This window comes from Schistocerca piceifrons, chromosome 2, assembly GCF_021461385.2.
Source record: "Schistocerca piceifrons isolate TAMUIC-IGC-003096 chromosome 2, iqSchPice1.1, whole genome shotgun sequence".
NCBI lineage: Eukaryota > Metazoa > Arthropoda > Insecta > Orthoptera > Acrididae > Schistocerca > Schistocerca piceifrons.
In genome coordinates this window covers 858914610-858942105 of record NC_060139.1, presented here as the reverse complement: position 1 = coordinate 858942105, position 27496 = coordinate 858914610, and the positions used below count along the sequence as shown (strand labels likewise).

Genomic DNA, 27496 nt, shown 5'->3' with positions numbered 1-27496 from the left:
TAATAGTATTGTACTGTTACCTCTGCTTGTTTTCATTGAACTTCAGTCATGTATGTAAAACTAAATAATTTAGGAATAAAGGAGACCATTCACCAAACAACAGAAATGTTGAGTTGTCAGCTAGCACACAGAAGATAAAGCAAACTTGCTAGCTTGTGGAATATATCCTTACATTTCATCAAATGGGATTTATGTTGTATGGGGCAGGCAGAAGGAGAAAGAGATGAGACACAGGGAGAGGGGTTAATAATAAGCAAATAATAATAATACTTTATTCAGCATTGAATGATTCATTGCATGTGTATAGAAGCAGGTTATGATTCTTGATACATAGCACAATAATACATTCTTCTGAATATATCACTGATTAACAAAATGATTTAATTACAAATAAAATGATGCTTAACACTATTTACGTATTTTAAGCACTTCTTACTTTGCATGCAGGTATGGTATTCTTCTAATGTGTAAAATGGATTTTATGAGAGGAATTTCTTTAGCTGAAATTTAAGCTTCATTGTGGGTAGGGTCATACCTTTACTGGGCAGTGCATTGGCTAACTTTAAACCTGTATATTATTGCGGGCCCTTTTCATAGAGAGCTATTCCGTGGCAGTGGATGAAAATTTTTTCTTTATTTATGGTATTGTATTGATTCAAATTGGAATAAATGTTGGGCTGCAGTCTTTTAACAAGTAATGTGGCTTTTAGAATGTATATGTTTACTACAGTTAGAACACCACTTTTTGGAAACAAGCCACAGCATGATTCCTCACATTTTGCTCCACATATGATTGTTATAGCCAGTTTTTGAAATAGCAGTAGCTTATTTATATTTGCTTTGGTTGATGCTCCCCAAATTTCTATTCCGTAATTCAGGTGAGAGAAGAATAGAGCATGGTATGCAGTCTTTAGGACAATAGTGTCTTTGCAGGACTTTCTAATCATATTAATTGCAAATATATTCTTAGGCAACTTACATGCTGGAGTGTAAACATGTGTGTTCCATTTTAAATTGCTTTGAATGGTTATACCAAGGAATTTTACACTAAACTCTGTTTTTACTAATTCATTGCCTATGTATAGTTTAATTTCATCATTAAAACTACTGTTGGTAAACTCCACGTGACATGTTTCACTACTGCTTACATTTAAGTGACTCTCATTAAAGTACTGAACAGTTTCGTTTGCCACGTTATTATAGTGGTCTCTAGTTCATTAAATGTTCCATTTTTACACACAATGGATGTATTATCTGCATAAAGAACTATTTTGGAACTCTTGAGTGCAGTATCTTGTGTCATTTATATAAATCAAAAACAGAAGAGAACCCAGTACTGAGCCCTGTGGCACTCCATATTTTATATTAGTGATTTTAGATTTGTTTAGATTAGATTAGATTAGATTAATACTTGTTCCATAGATCATGAATACGACACTTCGTAATGATGTGGAACGTGTCAGGAATGTGAACACCATTTTCAGTTTTAAGCAGTACAAACTGGTTTTGGTTACTAATGTAAGATTTTATTGGATCATGAGCCAATGTTCCATAGCTTTACTAATAGGATTGTGGCATTCACACAATTGAAAGCTTTCTCGAGGTTAAGGTATATACCAACAACATGTTGCTTGTTCCTGGTTCCACGTATTATCTCTTCAATTAACTAAGCAGTTGCTGTGCTTGTTGATTTACATTTTAAGAAACCATTTTGATTTTCAAACATTAAATTGTGCATTTGGAGGAAGTAGATTGAGGTTACCTGAGCTATTTTTAGTCTGCCTGGGAAGGTGCCTGATTCCACTATATTATTTACTGCCACAGACAGAGGCACAGAAACATTTTGTCTGCACATTTTTAATCCATTAATACTGAGGCCATCATGCCCTGCGGAACTAGAAGATTTTAGAGAGTTAATGATGTCAACTATTTCTTTGCAATTTGTGGGCACTAGATATATGCTGTGCTCAGATGCATTGGCTTTAGAAATGTACTGCAGGTTATTATGTTTGTCACTGATAGCTTCCCCTGTTGAAGAAAAATATTCATTGAATATGTTAGCAATTTCAAGTTGATCTCTTACTACTATTCCATTGTGATCAGTAATAAAGCCCATGCAGGATTTGTCTCTGCCTGTTGTAAAACTGTTTATCACTCCCTAGACACCAGTTGTAACACTGTGTGAAACCTGAAGCTTGTTTTCAACGAAGTTCCTGCTGATCTGTATTAATAAATCTTTATTGTATTCTTGATTAGTTTTGAAGGCCCCCTTAGGTTGAGATTTTGTCTATTATTCAACATTGCGCTATGAAATAATTGTAATTTTTCCCTTGCCTTAATGATGTCATTATTTATCCAGATATTTTTGTTTACATTTTAGTGTGTTTAACTTTTGTGGCTAGAACTGGGCATCAAAACAGTTGTATAAATCAGCAGCAAAGCTATCGTAGGAAAATTTATCATTCTCAAACCATGATATAATTGCTAACATGCAGTTCAGTCTGTTGATGTTATCATTATACACAGTTCTTTTGTTTACATATAGTCTTTTTGGTGACAGAGGGCATCTTATTTGTCTCCAATTGAAGGTGTACTGCATGGTGATCAGAGATGGCTAGTTTTATAACAGATGCACTGTAGGAAAGATTGGTCATATTTGTTATTATATTATTCAGAAGTGTTTTGCTGTTTCCAATCTCTCTAGTTGGCTCATGGATAGGCTCATGGATAAGTGGTGTCAGATGGAATTCATCAAGTAGGTAGTGTACCTTTTTGGTGTTGGCGTCATTGGTTAATAAATCTATATTTATATCCCCTGTTATTATAGTATTTACATAGTCTTTTAACCCAGAAAATTGACCGTCTACGTGTATCAGCAACTCGGATAAATTTTTGAAAAATGTGTCCGTACATGCCCCAGGTAGCCTATACACACCGATAAATACTATATTTTCTCTACCCCATTTTAGATTTATTGCAGCAAATTCTGTGATTCCTTCTATACAGAATGCACTTACATCAATAACACAAATTACTTGCTTTCACAGTGAAGATTGGTATGCCACCAAGACTTGTTTTTCCTACTAACGGCAGAACAAAATTTCATGGAGAGTGGCTGACTAATGCTAATTAGGTCTTCAGTGTACCAGTGTTCAGTTAAGACTAAAATATCAGGTTTATCAAGACGTATTAATATCCAGATCATTGTGCTTGTTTTTAAGACTACTGAAATTCTGGTGTATGGCATTAAGTCTGAGTTTCTCCTGCTGGACTGTACAGAATGATTTTGGGCTACCAAACTGTCCAGCAGGCTTTACAAGTCCCCAGGCTTGCCTGCAATGGCTGTTTGTGTGGCAGATTCTGATTTGGTGGATTGTGCCATTCCAAGGCAATACACTTATTAGAATGAAAGAATGTAATTATACACTGTATTATGTGTACTGCGCTATTATAAATATAAGCTAAATTGTGTTACACTATAGAGGAATCTACTTGTAATGCCCTTTTGAAAAATATTGTGTACAGACATGTGTCTGATCCATATGATGTTATGAAAGAATGTAAATATTTTACTGCATATGTGTTATGTAAGCTAAATTTTCCTGACAATGTCCGAAAACTTTTTGTTATATGGACAGAAAATAAATAAATAAAGAAATAAATAAATTTACACCCCTTTGTGGAGAATTTCATATAACTTACTCTACAATTAATTTGCTGATGGTCTTTTTGCCTCTTTTATTCGTGAGCTTACCATGAGTTGTGTGCAGGTCTCAGTCTAGATTGCTCACATTTATCAGGGACATATTGTGAAATTTATTACATATTGTTACAAGTTCAGGATAGATTGTTCCACTACATCGTGTGTCTGTAGGATATTAACAATAATTACTTTAGTGTTAATCAACTTACCGAGTGCAACTGCCATGTGCCTGATGGCGTCATTTTCTTGATGTTTTGCTACACGATTTATACCTCATTACTTGTGACTGATGAAAAAGACTCACTGTTTGGCACACATGGCTTCATCAGAGCAGAAAGAGGTGCTCCAAGTTGAATGTGAGCCACAGCTGTAAAGTTGTCCTGGATACTCACAATGTTTTGCACTATTCCACGACTGTGACTGTCTCCATATATTAGAATCTGTTCCTTCTTGTGTTTCTGATTTGCCTCGCTTCATCTATTGTTCTCTTGAGCCGGTTTCTTCCATACACTTTCATGGATTTCACTGTTATTATCTTGGACAGTTTGTTTACATTTTCTCTTGCAAACTTAATTTACACTTTTCTCACATGACATCTTGAATGCCGAGAGTCAAGACAATCAGATGGATGAAATATTCCTTGTTTCAAAAAGTATTTGACTCAGTACCATGTAAACTTTATTGGTGAGTGTTTAATCATGTGTGTTTCCTAGTAATTTTTGTGAATGTGTGCAGCATGTCTTCTTAGGGAGGATACAGCATATTGTTTTGTATGGGTTTATCAACAGAAGTAAAGGTAACTTTGAGTGTGCCCTAGGAAGTGTGTTGGGCCCTTATTGTATATATTGTACATTAGGGTGTAATGATGCAGTACATTTTTTTACAGATGATTTAGTTATCTGTAATGCAGTACTGCCTGAGAAAAGCAGCAAAAATATTCAGCAATGTTATGTAAAGGATAGTTGCTACTCACCATATAGAAGAGATGGTGAGTTGCAGATAGGCACAATGAAAGGATTGTCAGAAAGTGATCTTTCATTCTCTAAGACCTTTGTTGGAAACACACACACACACACACACACCTGCCTTATCTTTCCAGTCACCCACCACCTCCTAAATACCCACCATTTGGTCACAGAGGAGCATTCCACTTGTGTCTCAGTACCACCCAGGACTGGAACAGTGGAATTACATATGTAATTCAAAAGCTCACTTTCCAACAGTCTTTTTCTTGTGCCTGTCTGCGACTCAACATCTCCGCTATACACTGAGTAGCAACTATCCTTTTCATAATATTGCTCCATTCCATCCTGGTTTTCCATTGTTTGAGCAACAACATTCAGTCAGATCTTAATTAAGATTTCAAAGTGGTGCAAGCAGTGGAAGTTTACCTTAAATATTCAGAAATGTAAAACTGTACGCTTCACAAAATGAAACAGTGTTGTATCGTTTGACTGCAATATCTGAGTCACAATTGGAATTACTCAAATTATATAAACAATTGTAATAATTATATCTAAAAACAAAGACGATGTAACTTACCAAACGAAAGCGTTGGCATTTTATAGACACACAAACACACACACAAAATTCAAGCTTTCGCAACCAACGGTTGTTTCGTCAGGAAAGAGGGAAGGAGAGGGAAAGACGAAAGGATGTGGGTTTTAAGGGAGAGGGTAAGGAGTCATTCCAATCCCGGGAGCGGAAAGACTTACCTTAGGAGGAAAAAAGGACAGGTATACACTCGAGCGCGCGCACACACACACGCACACACACACACACACACACACACACACACACACACACACACACACATCCATCCGCACATGTACAGACATCGGTGATACTGAAAATGTCTGCTTGTGTCTGTATATGTGTGGATGGATATGTGTGTGTGTGCGAGTGTATACCTGTCCTTTTTTCCTCCTAAGGTAAGTCTTTCCGCTCCCGGGATTGGAATGACTCCTTACCCTCTCCCTTAAAACCCACATCCTTTCGTCGTTCCATCTCCTTCCCTCTTTCCTGACGAAGCAACCATTGGTTACGAAAGCTTGAATTTTGCGTGTGTATTTGTGTTCATTTGTGTGTCTATAAACATGCCAACGCTTTCGTTTGGTAAGTTAAATCATCTTTGTTTTTAGATATATTTTTCCCACGTGGAATGTTTCCCTCTATTATATTCATATCATCAATTGTAATAATTTGTAGAGATATTAAATGGAATGGGCACATTGGCTCGATTTGTAGGTAAAGCAGATAGTAAGATCTTGGTTCATTGGTAGGATAGTAGTAAAATGCAGTGAGTCTGCAAAGGAGACTGCTAATGAAAAACTAACACACCTGTTGTAGAATGTTGCTGAACTTTCTGAGACCCATACCAGATACAACTAAAAGCGTATATGAATGTGTACAAAAAACAGCAATACGAATGGTTGCAGAGTCACCTGAATCATGGGAGAATGTCCTGGAAATACTAGTGAAACATGCTATCTCAACTTGCACTTTTCTCACATGACATCCTGAATCAATGCAGTCAGATGATGAAATGTTTCTTGCCTTTCAAAAATCATTTGACTGAGTATCGCACCAGCATTTATCTATGGCCTGGCAGATGCTTGAAGTTAAACAGCAACAACCCCACGAATGCCTACTTACAAAGTGTCGAGAACCAGTAAGTAAGGAATCTAGGAATGTACTACAGCCCCTTTATATTTCTCCTGTAGGAACTACAATGACACGGGTTGACTAATTATGGCATGCACAAAGGCATTTAAGCAGGTATTCATCTGAAGCTTCACACACAAATGGAGTGGGAAGAATCTGCAACGTATGGTACCTTAAGAAGTACCCTGTGGTATACAAATCATTTTGGTTTAGAGTACGGCTGCAGATGTGGATATTTTTGATATGATATATTGAAAAGAATTAACTTTCTTTACTGTAGGTTTGAGCTCTTTCTGAAGAGTTCTGCCGTAGAATAGTGAAATTCGTGTGTGAATGATGATGATAATTTTTTGCGAAAATTAAAATTAAAGCTAATTTTGTGCGAAAATTAAAATTAAAGCTATATCAGTAACCATTGCAGTATACTCATTTTATAGAGGGAAATTTTTGAAACAGAGGGGAGAAAATCAATAAATTACTGATGAAAGAAAGAGAATGTTTAATCATAACAACAATCGAGTGGGAGACAGTAGTGAGTTATGAAAACCAGACGAATGTGTCAATGAGTATTGGGTTGCAGGAAATATACACGGGATATGCAAAATAATGTAAACAGTGGTAGTAATGGGATGGTTGTGTTTGATGGTCAACAATACAGATAAGGCACATGCCGTGCTGTGATGTGTGTGTTCAGTACGGACTAGGCATCAGTGCAGGTTGTATACGAGTAGTACACATTTCGTATTTGCATTCAGAGGCCGAGGTCAGTGTGCAATAAAAAACATATCAGAGTTACAAAGAGGGCAGATTGTGGGGGCCCGATTTAGCTGGAGCATCAGTAACTAAGACAGCCAACTTATTGAATGTTTCAGGAGCAACTGTTTCAACAGTCATGACAGCCTACACTAAACATGGAAAAACATCATCGTCTAAGCGTAACAGTGGGTGCAAATTAAAACTAAATGAGAGAGATTGTCATACGCTAATGTGAATTGAGTTGAAACAACACAAAACTAAGGCAGTTAAAGTGACTACAGAGCTCAGTAGCCATCCTCGAGACCCGTATCTGTCAACACTGTCTGTCGAGGACTCCATAAAGCGAATATTTATGGACAGGCTGCTATACGGAAACTATTAGGGGTGACAACCATTGCAAAGAAGAGTCAGGAGCATAAATCCTTGGCGGGTGATCATCGGAAACATGCCATATGGTCTGAGTCAGTGTTTTCGTTATTTCCAACATAGGGTTGGTTTACTTATGGAGAATGCCAAAAGGAGCCTACAATGGTTAAGCATGGAGGTGGAAGTGTGGTGGTGTGGGCAACCATATTACGGTATTTTTGCTGGTCCCATCATTACTCTGAGATTGTGTTAAAGCCAATGATTATTACGTTTTTCATGATCAGGCGCACCCGTGATTCAAATGTTGTTCCCCAACAATGATCCCATATTTCAGGACAATAATGCACCCATTCAGACAGCCAGGACAGTACAAGTGTGGTGTGAGGAGCATGCAACTCTACTGCAGCGTCTTCACTGGTCAGTACATTCCCTGGACTTGGACATTATCAAACCCTTGTGGGAGGTATTGGAGCACAGACTCTGGAGCAGATTTCCACCTCCCTCGTAACTACAGGAGTTAGAAGAGGTTCTGATCAAAGAGTGGCATAACATTCCACTGGAGACGATACAATCATTGTATGCCAATATTCCTAGAAGAATCACAGCTGTATTGTGGGCAAATGGGGGTCCAACAATCATTGTATGCCAATATTCCAAGAAGAATCACAGCTGTATTGTGGGCAAATGGGGGTCCAACCCCCAAGTAAGTACGAGTGTTCACATTGTTTTGCCTGTCCTCTGTATAAAACTGTGGGAAAGCCATATGAAGTACTAGCTAAGGCACCCAGCTTCACTCAGGGAGTTGATATGAGAGTGTGTTATAGTTGTAATAAAAGGATAAACTTTAAAGTATAAGAAATAAACAAATTTTATTGAAAACATATTTTAATGGTTTACAACACTTGTTTATAAACAACATTTTTCATTTTGTTGTCCAGGGTGTATATGCACAAATTTTTCAAAATTCCTACTCGAAACCAAACTAGTTGACCGTGAGAGAAGCACGAATCTTTGAGGTTGATGCCGCAATATTTTAAAGTTTGTCCTTGCACTTTGTTAACTTAAAAACTGTAGGATAATTTGATTGGAGATTGCAGTTTTTTAAATTGGAGTGGCAATTCAGTAGATATGAGTGGTATTATGGGGATAAATAGTGTGTGTCCTTTGTACTTTCCAGTCATAAGTTTGGCTTTGATGATGTTATTCGATAGTTGTTTGAAGATTATCCTTGTTGTTCCATTACATAGTTTTCAGGAATTGAGATTTCTGAGTAGTATGATCAGAGATCCAGTTTTAAGTCAAGAGTCAGTGTAATGGCATTCCTGGTACTTGCAAAGAGTTTAGAAATTCTGTAGGAAAGTTCACACTTTCATCGGTGTTTACTATTGTGTTGATTGATTTGTATATTATCTCCTCCCTGGGGATTTTCTTTTGAATAGTAAAGTTGATATTGTCAACAATGTTATTTTTAATTGCCAAAATTGTCGTTTCAAATAGGCAGTCTGAATTCGTAAAGTTGTGGACAATGTTTGGATAAATTTGGTTGATGACTTCGTTTTCAGCAGTGGCTATGTTGCAGAAATCACTTTTGAGTTTAATGAGGCCAGTCATCTGGTCAGTAGGAGATGTGCCTTTTCTTAAGTGTGCATTGATCTTGTCTGCTGGTGATGACTTGGTGATACAGGTAACTGAAAGTGTGTCAAAAATCACCTGAGATTTTGGGTGGATCTCTACCCATCACTTCAGAGTTTCCTTGCAAGTCTTCTGTCCATGGCTTCAAGTGATTTTTTGTATTCCATTGTGCATTTTTCTCAGATGATAATTTTAGCTGGCCTTCGAAGTTCACCTTGTCCAGAAGCTCTTGAGGTGTTACATACCGGGAATTATTCTTCGGCTATATTCACCGGTAGTTGTAGGGCGGAATGGGTAGTTCGTCCTCCTTCCATAAGTGTGGCTGCAATGCTGGATGATGCCAGTGCAAGTGTGATGTGTTGCTTAGCGTGTATTTCCATCAGCAACAGATTTATTAGAATTGTTTTCCAGGTGCCACCTGATGCATCCAAGTAAATAATTCCTCCAGTAATGTTGTCAATCCAGTCAATGATACCATTATAAATTACCTTTTGATTGCCATTGAGGAGCGTTTTGTGAGAAAAGAAGTAAAGTAGTTCCTTGAAGATGCGGGTTTTTTTCCTGTATAATTTTGAAGTATAGCACACCGATACCATCTTTTCGTGGTGCTTGCATCCCAAATTGTCTTGTTGTTTATTGCTAAACGTTTATCTTCCAGACTAATGAGTGTTTCATTGAAGATGTCATCGTTGAGTTCGATGGTCAGTTGAGGATGAGCTTGTCAGATTTCGTACGTGTCATCACTTATACTCTCTTTGAAGGAGTCCCATAGCTGTTTTGGATTTGATGGGTTACATCTTGTTAGAATTTTGGCAAATAAGTCTCATTTGTTCAGCTGAAGCTGTGAGTGAGACTTCTTCCAGTGTTAATTCCCAGTGGTTCTTATTTTCCAGTAGCCCTAAGTGTTGGCATGCTTCTCTGTATGTTTCTCATAGGTAACCATCAACAGTCTTGAGGTCTTTGAAATTTGTTGATCCCCGTATTTCGTGTAGCAATTTCTGGAGATAGAAACATTTGGCATTGTTCCGATGAATGGTGTATAATCGACCTAGTGTGCCAGCATTCACAATTCCTGGCTGATCGTTTACTGGAATACCTTGTTTTCGTTGTTGAAAGATTTTTCTTGTTGTGTTACACATATAAAAGGTTGGTACATCGACGTATAATAATGTTTTAGTGAATAGATCTGTTTGACAGAGTTGGTAAAAAGCTGTTAATATTGTGTTCTGAGATGATTTGCATGCAATTTTTCTGGCTTTGTCTTTTTGTGAAGTAAACTCTCTGTCCATTCTCCAAATATACTGCTAGATGTTGAACATTTGGTTTGCGTTCATGAATTGCAGTATTCTACATGTTGTGACATTTTGGAAAGTAGTATGTTATATAATACTACCCATTGATTATGTATTTCAAATTAATGGTCTGTCTGGTCTGTGGTAGCCATATGAAATTGTGTGAGTGAGGCATTCCTCATTTTTTGACGTTCGATCATGTACATCCAGCATCTAACAGTTCCAAAGATGTGGTATTTTGTGCTCATTTGTTTTTGTTGGAAAATTCAGGCTATTATGTCATGTCGGTGCTTGGGTGCTTGTACATATCTTAGTTGTTCTTTGATTTCTGCCCGTGATAAGTTGCATGTGAATGTTATGAAGAGGTCAGGTCATCCATATTTTCTTATGTAGGTCATAGTATCTTGAGTGTATTGGTGCATGTCTCTGACTTCCTCTATATGATGATGGTAAGATTACTGTTGCTGCAATGTCGTCCATGTTTCCGTCATTTATGATTGCATATCAAAGGTGGATGTAATCTTCTGTATGTAGTTTCTTCTGATTCTGTCTTATGTAAAGCATCCATTCCACTTCCATTTTTGCATACATATCTGTGAGGAATTGTTGGAATAAGGGGCTAGTGTTGAGAATGTATTCATATGTTTTGTTGTCTTTGATCATTAAGTGTTAAGCTTAGGACTTCATGGAAGTGACATTTTTGTTCATTTCTACACCTGTTTCAGGTCGGGATTGTTTCGCATTAAAATGTTATCCAGCCTCTCCGTGCAGAAATATTAATGGAAATTGGAGGGCATCATATGAGCCGTGTGTCTCTGCAGTGCGTTGTAGTCCTTCTTTGTTTTACAGTTATGTCATGGCTTGTGTTTTCATTGTCCACTTCGTCTAACTGAGGTGCATTAAATCAACGTTAGTGTTCTCCAGGTGGTCTTTCGTCAGTTCAAATTAACTTTATAGTCTTCAGAAATCATTCGGTCTAATGCTGTTTTGAATAAATGAATCAGTTGATTGTATTTGTGTAAGATCCTCTGTACATATTGGACTGCTTCTCGTCTCAGTCCACTGATATTTGTTCATCATTGATCAATTTCTGTTTCTTCATTTCCAATGGAATATATGTGCAGAAATTTATAGCCTTCGTTGATCCATGTTGTGATAGATTAAAAAAAAAAAAGAAGAAAATCAATTTCATCTCTGTTAGTGTTGATCGAAGTGAAACAATAAGAAATCATTGGGAAACAGATGTTTTACACTTTTATATTTTGAAGAAAGTGTTTTGATTCTGGAGTTTCCCCAGTCATGTAATATAAAAATTCCTGTGGAGATGCTTCCAGTGATGTTAATCAAATTTTTTCCATTGATGCAACAGATTCCTGGTGTTTCTCTATTGAATTGGCAGATGTTATCCATTTTTCCAAATATGGCATGTTTGTGTTTGTTATAGTCTTTTGTTGAGTTGTAGTGGAATGCTTCATTTGTGAGGTTTTACTGTTTGTCCTCGTCTGCGCTTCTCATATAGCGGTATTTTCATGGCTGGCTTGAGTTGCAGTCTTTTATTATAATATTGTGTATCCATTCTTGATTCTTCAGTACATTCATTTTGTCGTTCTTCAGTTTCTCTGCTTCTCACAGTGCTGATTGTCGTTCGTTGGGAAATTAAATGTGCTTGTTTTTTTCAGAATTGGCAAGATCTCCTCCTCTTTTATGGTCAGGCATTATCTAAAATGTAAATCAAATCAACTTTATACTATAACAAACACACTAAGCACACTCTACACACTTTTCACACTTTATTTTCGATTGATATTCACACACTGTATCACTTTGACTACTCACACTTCACTGTTTGTTTTTATAGACTCACTGCAACACTTTTTTGTTTCCTTCCTTCATCACTGATAAGAAAGTGGTGTTAGAACCCATGAAAAGTCTTGCTTTATGTACCCGCTACCAATGGTTAGCCGCACCAGTGACAAATTCAAGAATATACCAAAAAGGCTTCGAATGGTCCACAATGTTCCAGAACTTTCCGCACCACTTGATTGTGTTCTGGAATGATCCACAATGAACTGGGACGTTCTGGGATATTCATGAACATTGTGGAATCTTCCTGAATGTTCCAGACTATTCTTGGAAATTTCAGAACATCCCGGATCATTGTGGAATGTTCGAGAATGTTGTGGAATGCTCTCGAATGTTCTGGAATGTTCTCAAATGTTCTCGAATACTTTCAAATATTCTGGAATGTTCTCAGATACTCTCGAATGTTCTGGAATGTTCTAGAAATTTCTAGAGAGCAGAACTTCCCAACCTTTATATCTTCAAAAGCACGCACTTCAAGTTGAAAACGAGAACCTTTTTCATGGATGGGGGTAGAAGGCTTAGAAGGCTACCACACCATATAACTCTCCTGATCGTACCAGGACTCGTTTCTTAGTTTTAGCAGCATGCACATTGCACCCTTACTTTTATAATGTGGATTGATTGATAGTAAGGATTCAATTTAGAAATCTGAAGATTTAAACAAGGTGGAGTGGAAAGCAGCTGTTCATGGAGTGTGTACATTTATTCATTATAATTTTCCGTAAATCACCTCATGAAAGAAATTCATATTGCCAACACATGTAATTCCATAAACACTTAAAAAGACTCATTGTCATGTCAGCACTGATAGGATTCATGTTGATCATCATGGTTGAAGCAAAAACAAAGGCTTGTGAAGATGAAGTTACTTAAATTTATATCCATAAGAACTGTCAGCCTTGTCTGGAAGTGCAGCTTGGTACATTTCAGTTTTTCCTTCACCTCTTCCTCTTGTATTCACACCTGTGTTTCTTAAAATCATGCTTGTTTGATCACCAAAAAATCCATTTCTCATTATCACAAAGCAATCTTTAAACCATTTAATTTGGAAAACAGTAAACTGTTTTGAGCTCTGCAGGTACATAGTGATGCTATTTATTTCAGTGATATATTTGTTAACAAACATGGGCTCTACAGGACCCGGATTTCTTTCATTGTTTACAAGTGAATTTACATATGCAGTGCTTACACTTCATAGCTCCTGTATTTCATCACTGTGGGAGAATTCCATCATCTATTCAAATTAATTAGCCATGTAAACGGCTCTGAAATATGGTACGGGAATAGTACACTACTGACCATTAAAATTGCTGCACCAAGAAGAAATGCAGATGATAAAACGGGTATTCATTGGACAAATATATTATACTAGAACTGACATGTGATTACATTTTCACGCAATTTGGGTGTATAGATCCTGAGAAATCAGTACAGAGGACAACCACCTCTGGCTGTAATAACAGCCTTGATACGCCTGGGCAGTGAGTCAAACAGAGCGTGGATGGCATGTACAAGTACAGCTGCCCATGCAGCTTCAACACGATACCACAGTTCATCAAGAGTAGTGACTGGCACATTGTGACGAGCCAGTTGCTCGGCCACTATTGACTGGGACCAGATGTTTTCAATTGGTGAGAGATCTGGAGAATGTGCCGGCCAGGGCAGCAGTCGAACATTTTCGGTATCCAGAAATACCCGTACAGGACCTGCAACATGCGGTTGTCCATTATCCTGCTGAAATGTAGGGTTTTGCAGGGGTCGAATGAAGGGTAGAGCCACGGGTCGTAACACATCTGAAATGTAACGTTCACTGTTCAAAGTGCCGTCAATGCGAACAAGAGGTGACCAAGACGTGTAACCAATGGCACCCCATACCATCACGCCAGGTGATACGCCAGTATCACCGCGATGTCGCCAAACACGGATGCGACCATCATGATGTTGTAAACAGAACCTGGATTCATCCGAAAAAATGATGTTTTGCCATTCGTGCACCCAGGTTCATCGTTGAGTACACCATTGCAGGCACTCCTGTCTGTGATGCAGCATCAAGGGTAACCATAGCCATGGTCTCCGAGCTGATAGTCCATGCTGCTGCAAACTTCGTCGAACTGTTAGTGCAGATGGTTGTCGTTTTGCAAATGTTCCCATCTGTTGACTCAGGGATCAAGGTGTGGCTGCACGATCCGTTACAGCCATGCGGATAAGATGCCTGTCATCTCGACTGCTAGTGATACAAGGCCATTGGGATCCAGCACGGCGTTCCGTATTACCCTCCTGAACCCACCGATTCCATATTCTGCTAACAATCAGTGGATCTCGACCAATGCGGGCAGCAATGCCGCGATACGATAAACCACAATCGCGATAGCCTACAATCCGACCTTTATCAAAGTCGGAAACATGATGGTACGCATTTCTCCTCCTTACACGAGGCATCACAACAACATTTCACCAGGCAACGCCGGTCAACTGCTGTTTGTGTATGAAAAATCGGTTGGAAACTTTCCTCATGTCAGCACGGTGTAGGTGTCATCACTGGTGCCAACCTTGTGTGAATGCTCTGAAAAGCTAATCATTTGCATATCACAGCATCTTCTTCAACGGGTTAAATTTCACTTCTGTAGCACGTCATCTTTGTGGTGTAGCATTTCTAATGGCCAGTAGTGTAAAAACCTATTGCTCTTTCCTGCTTTCATCCAAAAGCTGCAAAACTTCCTTCAGTATTACACACGCTGATGAAGGTCAATTTGTAACAGTGGCTGAAACACTGGTTCAACACTTTACAGTGTGACTGCAACCCAGAAGAATTTTAGGGAATCTGAGTTCAGCTGTGGAAGCCTATGAATTTAGTGTTGCTTTCTTCTTCTGGTGTTCAGAAGGCACTCTAAATTACTTATTGCATTGTTTCAGATTCAAAAGTTCCTTCCAAAATACATTTTCATCTAGATTAGACTTGTGTATCCAATACTGAACGTAGCAAAGTGATCGTCTCTGAATGCTTTTAAGTAATTGGATCTTTTGGCACATATATTTACCTTTATTGTCATTATTTTTATTTTATGACCTTGATTGGACCACTCTAGTCTGTTATTGCAAAGGTTTTTACAGGTTGTTGTTGTTCACTGATACAATACAGTTCAATAATAATTCAATAAGACAATTCAATAGTGCGGTGGCTGTGCAGGGATTATTATAATTTATTATTATAGGAATGGTGTTTTGCTCTTCTGTTTATCAACTGCTTCTTGATTCTTTCAGATATTTTCTTTCTTTCGTCATCTGAGATCGCTCTTCCTGTAGCCCATTTGTTGATCTTCTTTTGTGGCCTGATTTTTGTTTCTTGCAGTATTGTGGTTTTTCTATCTTATTTTTAAGTCGTCTACTGTAATTTGGAGTTCTTACATATCTTCCTTAATTTCTGTGATCCATTTAGTGCTGCTCTTATTATTCCACAATTTTTCTATTATTCACTTATTAATTCTGTTTTCTGGTACTCCCATGAGATGTCCAAAGAATGAAATAATTTCTTCCTCCTCATGCTCAGTACTGGTTCTGTTTTCATGTACGCTGTTTCGTGTGAAGCTATTGTCCAATGCCCATTTACTTGATATTGTTTATTCATCCATGTCCTAATTATCCTTCTTTCTATGTTTTGTATTTTGTCATTTCAGGTGCATTACTTATTTTGTTATCCGGTCTCAGAAACTGACACAAGGCCGGGAGAGCGGTGTGCTGACCACATGCCCCTCCGTATCCGCATCCAGTGACGCCTATGAGCTGAGGATGACACGGTGGCCGGTTGTGTGACTGTTTTACAATGTTTTAATTTTCCATTTATGAATAGGCTTGTTTTGTGGTATGTGTTTTTAGCAGTACAAGTTGCTTTGTTCATTTTTTTTAATTCTATTTTGCCATTATGGTTTCTCATTTAGATTGTAAGTTACAATTTCACCTAAATATTTAAATTTATCAACAATTTTAATTGCTTGTTCTCCTATTGTTACTTTCTTTGCAATTGGTGGGGCAGTTAACATAATCTCTGTTTTTTCAAATGATTTTCTGAGGCCAGGATCATCAGCAAATTCAAAGCATTTCAAACTTATATTACGTTTAGCACGTCTACTTCTTATGTTCTTTGGGTTACTCTTGTACCTTTCTCTCATTATTTGTTTCTGGGTTCAGTCGAACAGTAATGGTGATAGACGGTCACCTTGTTTTAAGCCTGTTTTTATAAGGAATGTTTCAGAAATTTCTCCTCTAAGCTTTACTTTCGATGTGGTGTTGCTTACAGTAAGTCCTATTAAATTAATTAGTTTTGGATGGAGCCCCAAATTCCTTAAAATGTTTAGTTCTGAAGGTCTATGGAGGAAGTCCTATGCCTTCTTAAAATCTACAAATGTTAATGTGAGAGGTTTTTCCTGTTTCATGTAATGTGCTGTAGTCGGTTTTAAACGAATGATCTGCTCTGCCCAGCTTCTTCATGGTCTGAAACCTCCATGTTATCCCCCTAACACCTGTTCTGGTTGTTCCTTGATTCTTCCATATAGGATTCCTCTGTAGTTGTCTGGATTGTTCTTATCCCCCTTCTTGCGTATGAGTGGATGATGGCTGTGGTCCAATGTTCAGGGAATTGTTCTGTTATCCAAATTCTTGTTAGAGCCTTGTGTAAGGAGGTCTTGACTCTGTCACTTGAATATCCCCACATCTCAACAGAAACCTGATTTTCTTCACATGCCTGATTATTTTTTGTCCTTTGAGGACTCTTTCTACTTCTTGGGAAGTTGGGGAGTCTAATTTGTTAGGTTTGAGTTTAGTCAGGGTATTTAATATAGAGCTCTTTGGGTTCTTCACAACTCAAAAACTTATTAAATACTTGTGCCATGATTTGAGCACTTTCTTTGTTACTGTGTGCCAGTCCTCCATTTTCATCTTTCAGTGTGAGCATCGGGAACTTGTATTGTTTTGGCAATTCCCAAAAATTTTGTAGTAGTCCCTGGAACTGGTTTTGTGATAGTTATCTTCTATAGATCTTATTATGTTTTCATGGAATCTTCTCTTAATTCTCCTATTGTTTTGTGTCAGTTTTTTCCTTTCATTTTTGAGGTCAGTGATATTTTCTTCTGTTTTATTTCTTTGAAACTTCAACCATGCTTGTTGTCTTTCTTCATGTAATTTTTAACATTCTGGAGTCCACCATACATGTTTTATTGTGGGTTCAAGGGAGCTGAATTCTCTGCTTGTTTCTTGAGACTTGATACCTGTTCTTCTAAATCATCTGTTACTTTAATGGTTTGTGTAATTTTTAATTAGCTTATGTGTGTCATACCTTCTCCCTGTTTAATTAGTTTTCCATTCTTTTTCTTTAATAGAATGAAGTTAATTTTAATGTTAACTAAGTAGTGATGTGAGCTTGTGTCTACTCCTCTCAGTACTTCAACCTGGTGTATTTCCTTATGAAAATTTTGTTCTATATGGACATGGTCTAGCTGCCATTCCCCCTTCCTCCAGTCTGGGTGGTTCCAGGTTTTAAGTTTATTTGGCTTCCTCTTGAAGTATGTTATTTAGATGTAGGTTTGTGTTCTCTGCAGAGTTCTAAAAGTCTTGAACCATTCTTGTTTGTAGAGTTATGTGGACTGTGGGCTCCATTTTCCAATTCTATTGTTATATTTCCTTTCTTTCCCCAGCTGGCTGTTGAAGTCTTCCAGTAAGATTTTTACATTCCTTTTATTTATTCTATTCACAGTTTGTTTGAGAAGTTCCCGAAATGTATCTACTGCTTCCTTTGTTTTTGTTAGATTCTTTTTTTCTTTTCTAGGTTGTATTCATTGTTTAAAAAGTCGGAGTTGCAGTTCTTGATGATATTGCTTGAAAACCAGCTATTGAATCTCCTATTTTTATGTTCACTGTAAATCCTGTTCCAAATTGGGGACATTGCTTCATAAACCTCTTTCCTGGTTTCCCATTAGGAATTCTATATCCTTGTGATTCAAATGGGTCCTCTATCGTGCTACTCATTTCTTGTGGCCCCACTATTAAAACTTTTGTTTATTTAATTCATCTGTGAAATTCTTGAGTTTTCTGGTCTTAAGCATTGAGTTTATGCTGTGTGTTGCTTTACAATTTATTTGCTTATGTTGAATCTCCTTTTTGTGTCTCAATATGCATTTGGTTGATTGCAAATGCCCCGATTCATTGTTGTCTCTAGTTGGCTACCCACCGATTTCGATGTATCCTTTACCTGCTTTTTTGGGCAGGACAGTAGTATTTTTTTCCTAAAAGACCTTTCCATGTTTGACTTTCAAAGGTAATTAACCTTAGATGAAGCAAGCTCTGATTAACAACTGTGGTTGTTAACTGCACAGGGTGTGTTCAGTCCATGAGAGCTATTTTATTTCACTCAAGCCTGTTGGTTAGCCAGACAGGATGCCTCCATCTGCTGCCTTGGATGCACCACGTAGGAGTATCACCTGTCCTCCCGCTACGACAGCATAGAAGGTTCATGGCTATTTGCCTTTACATTGTCATATTGAATATTATATTTAGTAGAGTACTACATCTTGCATCAACACACTGTGTTTAATTTGCTGTGTCAGAAAGGATGAACTTTTCATACCCATACAGGAAAATGAAAGGATAGGTGTAATTTCAGCAGAATTGGTTTGTCTGTCAGAACATCACAAGAAATTAACTGAAATTGAACAGATTCATTTCTGATGGATAGAAATTAATATCATTCTGCTGTAGAACCACGTAGGAGGAGGAGTGGCTGTGCACGTAAAAAAATGAAATCCCATGCCCTTCAGATCAGGGTGAGAAGTCAGTCACCTTTCTCATCTTTAGTCACCCCCTTTTATTTTTTTTTTAATTCATCACCTTTCATCATCTTTTTGAATTTTTGTCACTTTTCTCACCTGTTATACTCATTTAGGAAGAAAATAAGTTATTTGCTTTTGTTTCCAAGTTCGTTCATTTTACTTTTTGGAATGCTCCAATGATGAAAGTAGATAAAATCTATACTTCAGTTAAAAGTGCTTTGTAATTGACAGATAGCAGGGTGGGTCCTGGAGTTGCCAGCTCGTACAGAACATGCCACATGCCACATGATAATGTGATCGATAGTTGTGCGTGCACAAACAAATGAACGAGTCCCCTGCTTACCAGCTGTTGCCAACATCTTTGTAGGTAGTGGGCAGGGAAGTGGTGGGAGCTGCTGCTGCTGCAGGGGCAGCAACCTTGAAAATAAAAGCAAAGTGTGTAGCAAGACAACAACCAGGTCTTAGCTGATAGCACTGTGTCTTGTTTGATATTGTGTGACATGACATGTGGCCAAAAGGTGGTGCTGCTGCTGCGATACTCGGTGATAAACTTTTCTAGAAAAGGAAAAATGGAAATTTTGTAGTTACTGGCTTGAAAAGGCAGATAGTTTGAAAAGTAAAGTCCCTGATTTGCAAAAAATGAGTGAAAATGAACTATTTTGCAGTATGTGTTTTCAGACCAAAGGTTTTCAGTCAGTTTTTAACCACTCACTTTCAACAAAATACAAGTGTAACTTTGATAGTAAATTTGGACCACATCAGAACTATCAGATTGGATACAACTGTCAAGTTTGGTGCATGCACCAACAATGTGGATATCCAGTACCAAAGATAGGTCCACCACTGCTGAATTGATTTGGATAATGAAATCAATGATTTCTAATCACTCTTTGGATTTGTCAAATGATATTTGTAACATTTTTAAGAACATATTTCCTGATAATTTTCCTGAACATATTCCAATTTTGTCTAAGAAATGGAGATATTTAATAACCGATGGGACGGCATGCTATTTCTGGGAGCATATGTTAGAAGAAGCGTGTTTATCATTTTGCACACAGTTTCAATGAAACTACTGATGTTAAAGATAAAAAAAGAATTACAGGCAACCATTTCATTTTGGTCAGAGAGTAACTGTTGCGTAAGAATGCGTCACCTAAGAACATCCTCTATCAGCAAAGCAGATGGTAAAGCGTCACGTTAGAAATTATGTAAAACACTTTCTGAAGTCAACTTGTCTCAAAATGACTGACTTCTGCTGGGATCAAACAGACCTAACATCAACAAAAAAGTGTTTAGGCTTTTAGATGGTGATGTCCAGGAAACCAGAGGCAGACAACTTCTGAACATTGGAACTTTCTACAGTCATACAATGCATAATTTATATGTAAAGGTTTTGGAATGTTTGTCAAGAAGCATCAAAATTTATGGTCAGTATTTTCCGTTATTATGACAGTTGGCTTGTTCACGGGGAGGAGTATGAAGGAATTCAGTCTATATGTTTAACATTACCCATCACATGTTTTTGAGACATACAACCATAAGGTGCCTTACTTTAGGACTTGCAGCCAACAGGATTTTGGAACAGTGGGATGATATTCAGTATGCCTTTTGTAAGCAAATACCTTTAAAAAAGAATTGTGCTACTGTTCACTTCAAATCCTACAGTGCCATTGTTTCTTTGTTTCTTTCTTTTGCTTGTGCTGTTTTCCCGCAATGATGCAGGGTTGGCATGGTTAATCGGAATTGGCAGGGTTAATTTAAGGCCACCCCATACCTCCCGGGGTGGAATTAGTGTACCCCAACTGTCTGTGCCTAGTGTAATCCATGGAATAGTGCGAATGTGTACAGATGTCTGCGAGCCGTGTAACTGAGGGGGGACGCGGGGACCAGCCCAGTATTCACCTAGTGGTATGTGGAAAAATGCCTAAAAACCACATCCAGGCTGGCCGGCACACCGGCCTCCATTGTTAAGCCGCCGGGCTGATTCGATCCGGGGCCGGCGCGCTTACCCGAGTCCAGGAAGCAGCGCATTAGAGCCCTCGGCTAACCTGGTGGGTTCCTACAGTGCCATTGTGAATGCAGGGAAAAAAAAAACTATCAATGAAAGGAGAACTTTATTTCATTATTTCATCTGCAGAACTATTCACTATGTTCACAAAAAGTTTTCAAAGCCAAACACCATTGATTCAAAAGCTCGTGTTTTGAAGGTTTCTGTTTTGAGAAAAATTGAGAGTATATGAAGTTCTCCATAATGAACTCTGTACATGTGATAATCTGCTTCCTCTTGGACAGTTAGTTGGTAGCAGGCAAATAACCAAAGAGCTTTGTAAAAGTGACAAGTTGTGATTTCTAAAGAATGCCCCAAAACATTACATTGCTGGTTGCAAACAGGTGATGGAAAAGATGTACTTATCAAGTGCACAACTGAAAAGTCTTAGATTTTTAGACCTAGACCCTAAAGTAAGAGTAAAGAGCAGAAACTGCATTTACAAGTGAAAGGTTGCAAAAATGATACTGTTCAATCTCCAGCAAGATAATGGGCTGGATGAGTGGAAGGTTCTTCAGTTTGCAAAACATGACCCAGCTTCTGATAACAAAGGTATTGACGATTACTGGCAGCAGTACATCTCAAAAAGAGACTCATCATCCATACAGTTAAAGTAGCCAAATGTTACAAAACTTGTTAATGCTTCTCTGACATTCTCCAATGGAACTGCAGACATAGTGAGAAAATATTCCATTTTGAAGCAAACTTTAAGAGAGGACACTGGAGTGCCGACCAGAGGATTTTAAGCACTGTTTCAACTGTGAAGGTGCTTTGTGGCAATACTCTCACTTCCTTTCTGTGTCCATTGATACATAGCTCATTAGGTGTGGACAGCAAGCACATGCACATTATGACAAACTGCTTGTTGGCTTCTGACTTGGATTATTTGGCCAATGTTTGCGTGATAATTTTTCGGACATTTTGCCAGCACCAGTGGCTCTCATTGTCAAAGGTGGAGAGTGAACTTTTGACAATGCCAGCCACTCATGCTGGTAAAACATCAGAAAAATCATCAAATGAATGCTGACCGAAGAACCCAAGACAGAAGCCAACAGGCTGCTTGTCAGCAGGTGACCATGAAAGCCTTAACAATTTTGTACATGCAAATTAAATTGCTTATGAGGGAGAATGTGAAATGAAAAGAAAACTTCAATTGGAATAAAAGCAAAAAGAGGAACAAAACCAAAGGAATCTTGAGGAGTAGATTAAAATGTTGAATAACGTGAAAAAAATCTGTTGAGTGTGAGACAGCTGCTGTGAAAGAAAAGAAAAAAAAAGAAATGCCAACTATCTAAGCAGGCACGAGAAGAACTTATCTCTGAAGCTTCTGTTAAACTGAAGAAAGCACTGGAAAAAATTATTTAAAGGCTGGAACACTGGCCCAGGATATGCCTGAGGCTGAGACAGAAATCCGAAAATAGTTTGTTGATAATTTTGTATTATTTATTTGTAGAAAATGTGACATACATTTTGTTTGTGAATTAAGATTATCAAAACCTAATTACCCAATACTGTACTGCCAGTTTGCCTGCATATATTAGTAAATTTGTGCGGAGGGAAATGATGGTCATACCCTATCCAGGATCATAATGAGGAATTTGTTATGGTCATAACTGACATTTTTGATAAGATATTATCAAAAATGAAAACAGTTCTTTTTATCCATATCTGTTTATTGAAAAATTTGTAACCTTTTAATCATTTTCAAATATATTTTATCACCTTTTAATCACATTTTTCAAATATTTTGTCACAGTTCTCACCTCCTTCAAGGGCCACCATGGCTCCTCACCCTGTCAGATTGACAACTATTGCATTGAACTGCTTTTGAATACTGGATCAGAAAACACACACTCTCTTCATGGGTAACCAGCTGAAAATAAATTCTTACCTTGAGCGAGTGCATTGATTTTCATAACACGAGGGTGTGTACAGTGTACTTCGGACACATGTAAAGAATAGCTTTCTTTATCTTACCAAGGCAAACATCTACGAGAAAAACCACAGTTTAATCCTAGTTTGATGAAACAGTGATAAAATAAACTTATGTTATATGATGTAAATAACTGTTTTATTAAACAATAAAAAAGAAACTTTCATTGTATTACTCTGTTGCCACATAGAAGTGTTACCCCCACTGTAATGACTCACTTGGAGCATTAAACAGCAAATTTGCATCAGATTTGCAGCCAAACTCCTATTCAGTTACTAATCAACTTGTACATAACTGCCTCATTGTGGCATTGTGTTGCTAGCTCAAAATCTGGGACATTTGCTTTCATAGATTCACCTACCTCACTGTTTATTTTATATTACTGCTGATCACTTGGGATTATTATAGTACAACTTATGACAGTATTAGCTGAAACAATAATGAAGGTATGGGCTTCCTGTTGTAAAACAACAGTGGATCAGTACAATACAGTGTTATTTGTGGTCGGTGCACATTATACATAGGCACACGTACTCAATGGTTAAACTTCGTAAGGCAACTAGAAACAATGTTAATAAGGTTATGCAGGCTTAACTGGAGTATCATTGGTTGTGGAGACTTCAATCTTGATGTTTTGTCAGATAGTCTCTTTGACATACAGCTTTGGATTATTTTCCACAATAATATTCCGTTCAAAAGAGATGCTGAAAAAATAAAACTTCTGACAAGTAAGGATGAGGCAAGTAAATTTCACTGAGCAAGAAATGTGGCATGGAAACACACCACTTGTAAAATGAGGCTGATGAAAGACAAAAACAGGAAAAATATTAAGTGAGGAGGAAGAGGGGTGTGGAAGATGGTGTTGACGTTTCGACAGACTCCTCAACCACAGAATAATATTATCTAAGTGACACAACAGAAGGACATGGACAAAAACACTCTGATAGCATAAATCCACCATACCCAGAAGAAATAAGAAATGCCTGAAGAAACTGAGAAACACCAAGGCAGAAGGAACAGATGTATCCTTGCAGAGCTTCTACAGCAAGGAGGTAGCGAATTGGAATGAATGATTAGTGTGGAAAACGGAGAAAATGCCCCAGCAATGGAAAGAAGCAATAATATGCTCCATTATGAAAAGGGAGCTCAGTTAGAATGTGCTAATTATAGGGGGATCACTTTACTGAACTTGGGGTGTAAATTATTCCCCAACACATTATTGGACTGTGTCCTCCTAATAATTAGAAACGGGTATATCCATGTGGTTTTCTCCCAGGAAAGTCAACTGGAAATCAGATCTACACTGCAAGGAAACCCTAGAGAAGGATTGACTCTTTTCACTCTTTATAGACTTCCAAGCAGCATGATAGTATAGATAGAGAGCAATTATATTATGCCTTTGCTGAATTGGGAACCCCTAGAAAATTGCTAAGGGTAGTGAGAATGACAGTAAGAAAGAGACAAAGTAGCCCATGAATGGGTAGAATGATTTCTGATGCACTAGACATTGAAAACAGGTTACATCAAGGAGAAACCCACAGCTGTGCTGGAAGCACCCCCCCCCCCCCCCCCCTCCTCCAATGTTTTGTCAGACCAAGGATCTGATATACCATTGTTAGAAGCAGTAAAACAGTATTCAAGATAATTCCATTTATTACTCAGAAAATAAGTCATTGCTGTGTCTTCTGTGACAGCTGGTGGTCACTTAATCTGGATAGGAATCCACTGAATCTAGTAGTGAACTCAATACTACTGAGTAGAGCTGTTGATAAAATATTATTGTTATACAGATATATCAATATTTTTTCAAAAATATCAATATATATTAGCAATATGTCGATATCGAAATGGCAATATCGAGTGCCAATATTTTCCTTTTGTTTTACATTTTTTCGCAATTTTTGTTATACATTTGAAGTAGTTGGTTTGGAATTGTAATAGAACGTAATTTTACTTCCACTTTGTGAAGGAGTCTTACTACTTTTTGAGCTTTCATTATATCCAGTCTTTCTTTTTGACTGTGTGCAGCAAGTACAGGTGTCGCAAAGAAGTAGTCAGATTGAACTGGTGGGTGGCAGTGTGAATGGAATGACAAGATATGAAGAAATATCACACCAGTTGCATTAAAAACAATTTTTAATGCAACTAGTGTGCTATTTGTTCATATCGGCACTCTTCAAAAACAGTTGCTAAAACTGATGAACAAAACTCTAAATGTCAAGATTGGTCTTTACTGTGGGCAGAGACGTGCGAGGGTGAATGCTGACGTAATCGGTGCTCAGTGCTGCCAACAGAAACTGCAGTGTTTAACTTTACCATGCAATTTTGACACTACAACTGCTAGGTCACTGGCGTTTGCAGAAATGAGAAAACAGAGAAGTCGTCATGAAGTGTTCTGGACAAATCCGATATGTGATGAAGCTGAATGATGGACCTATCGGGCACCTTTTATTGCGCCGCTTACCTGCAGTTACCATTGTTAGCAAAGTGGTTATTGCCAAGTGTGAAGGTGCATCATTTTCCTTTCTATTCTTGCTCTGTGGAGGATAAGCAGGCTACCAGCTTGTTGTTCTACAGAATATCTAATAATAAATCAATACTTAAATATACAGCTCTAAAATTGGCAGTGTATTTACAATGTGCAGCCAATATTTTTTTTTGGCTGTATGTCGATATTTTTCCTGTCGATATATCAATAATTTTTTTCGGTATATGGCGGGCTGATAATGATATTTTTTGAATTTCGATATACTGGATTCCTTCTATTTTTAATAGTATCAACAGTTCTACTGCTGAGCATGCTCGATCAGCTCAGAGTGGAAGTTGATGACACACTGGTGCGGCAATTTGACACGTGCTGGGAAGGCAGGCTTACCCCACCGGTAGCCATACTTGGAAATAATGGTGACACTGACATGTATGTTTGATTCGCATGCCACATTGGGGAGTTCTCAATACCTTCTAGATCTGTACACTGTGTTAGTTTGTTGGTCGATTTTGGAATAGCCATGTTGGGAGGCAGCCCAACAGCTAACACAAAGAGTGTGAATTAGCATGAAATTTACGTAATGAGAGATAATTACTACTTGCAGTACTGGAATTAAAGCATGGATTGTTGTTGAAACTAAATTGGTGCCATTCCTCGCAGCTTAAGGAAAATACAACGCGACATACAAATACTGAAGGCACAAAAATGAATAATGTATCTAGGATAAATTTTCTTACTCTGTTAACGTAGATTTTTAGACTGACTGATTTTGCAGCAAACTTGATGCTTAATAAGAAGTCAATTTTTCAAATATTACACACTTATATGTATTTAATATAAGTCACCATTAAGTTACGCTGACATTATTAATTTACCTCTAATTTTCTGTGGTTGCCAATCACACAGTCCATCCACTAAATCTTAATGATTAGTGCATTTGTATTTTAAGATGTCTTGTAGAATGGAAAAATTACTGCCTGTTCTTATGATTGCAGGCAAAAGTCATGCTTGTGAACGAATATTGGCATAATAAATAAAAATATTCTTGCATCTATGATAACTTTTAATATGTACATTTTCTTGCATTTTTATACACACATATCATTTACTACACACATTTTTGATGAATGAGTAAAAATTACTCATCCTTTTTGTGTGAAATCTAAAACACAAGACTCTCAAGTGAAATTGAAACAAAAGTTGTTAAAATAATTGAATATTCTCCGGACAAGCTCCTCTGTTACAAAGATAATTTTAAAAGCCTATCTTTGTCACCTTCTGCAGCAATGTACAAATTTCTTATTTTGAGGGTGGTTTGAAAAGTTCTTGGAATCACCACGAGAGGTCAGCACTAGCGCATCGAGTTGTTCACGTGGTATTAATTGGACTGTTGCCTGTAAACACGTGCCACATCAATGCTCTGGGAAGAGAGCTGTGGTGGTGATGTGGCTCTGTCGTTGTTCCTGCATAGTGATTTGTGAAGATGGGAAAAATCAAGATTCGAGCAGTGATTAAGTACTTCATAAAGAAAGGTATGAAAGCGAAGGACATTCATGCTGATTTCCAGAATACACAGAGGGACTCTGCTCCTTCATATTGAACTGTTGCCAAGCGGACAAATGAATTTAAATTTGGTCAGGAAAGCTTAGATGAAGATCCACGCAATTATCAGCCAAGATGTGTCACTACTCCAGAAATCATTGCAAAAGTGCACAAAATGGTCATGAAGGATCGCTGATTGAAAGTGCATGAAATTGCTCATGCCTGCCAGATGTCATCTGAAAGGGTATATCACATTTTAACTGAAGAATTAGAAATGAAAAAAATTATCTGCAAGATGGTTGCCACGACTCTTGATGCTGGATCAAAAATGCATGAGAATGGACATACCGGAACAATGTTTGGCCCGTTTTAGGAAAAAAGAACAAGAA

The 27496-nt window shown here is 37.7% G+C and overlaps 1 protein-coding gene across 1 annotated transcript in view; it reads left to right on the top strand.

The window, feature by feature from the left end:
* Positions 1-27496, top strand: part of LOC124775060 (NFX1-type zinc finger-containing protein 1-like) — a 439199-nt gene that overhangs the window by 79400 nt on the left and 332303 nt on the right. The gene's annotated exons all lie outside the window — the stretch shown is intronic.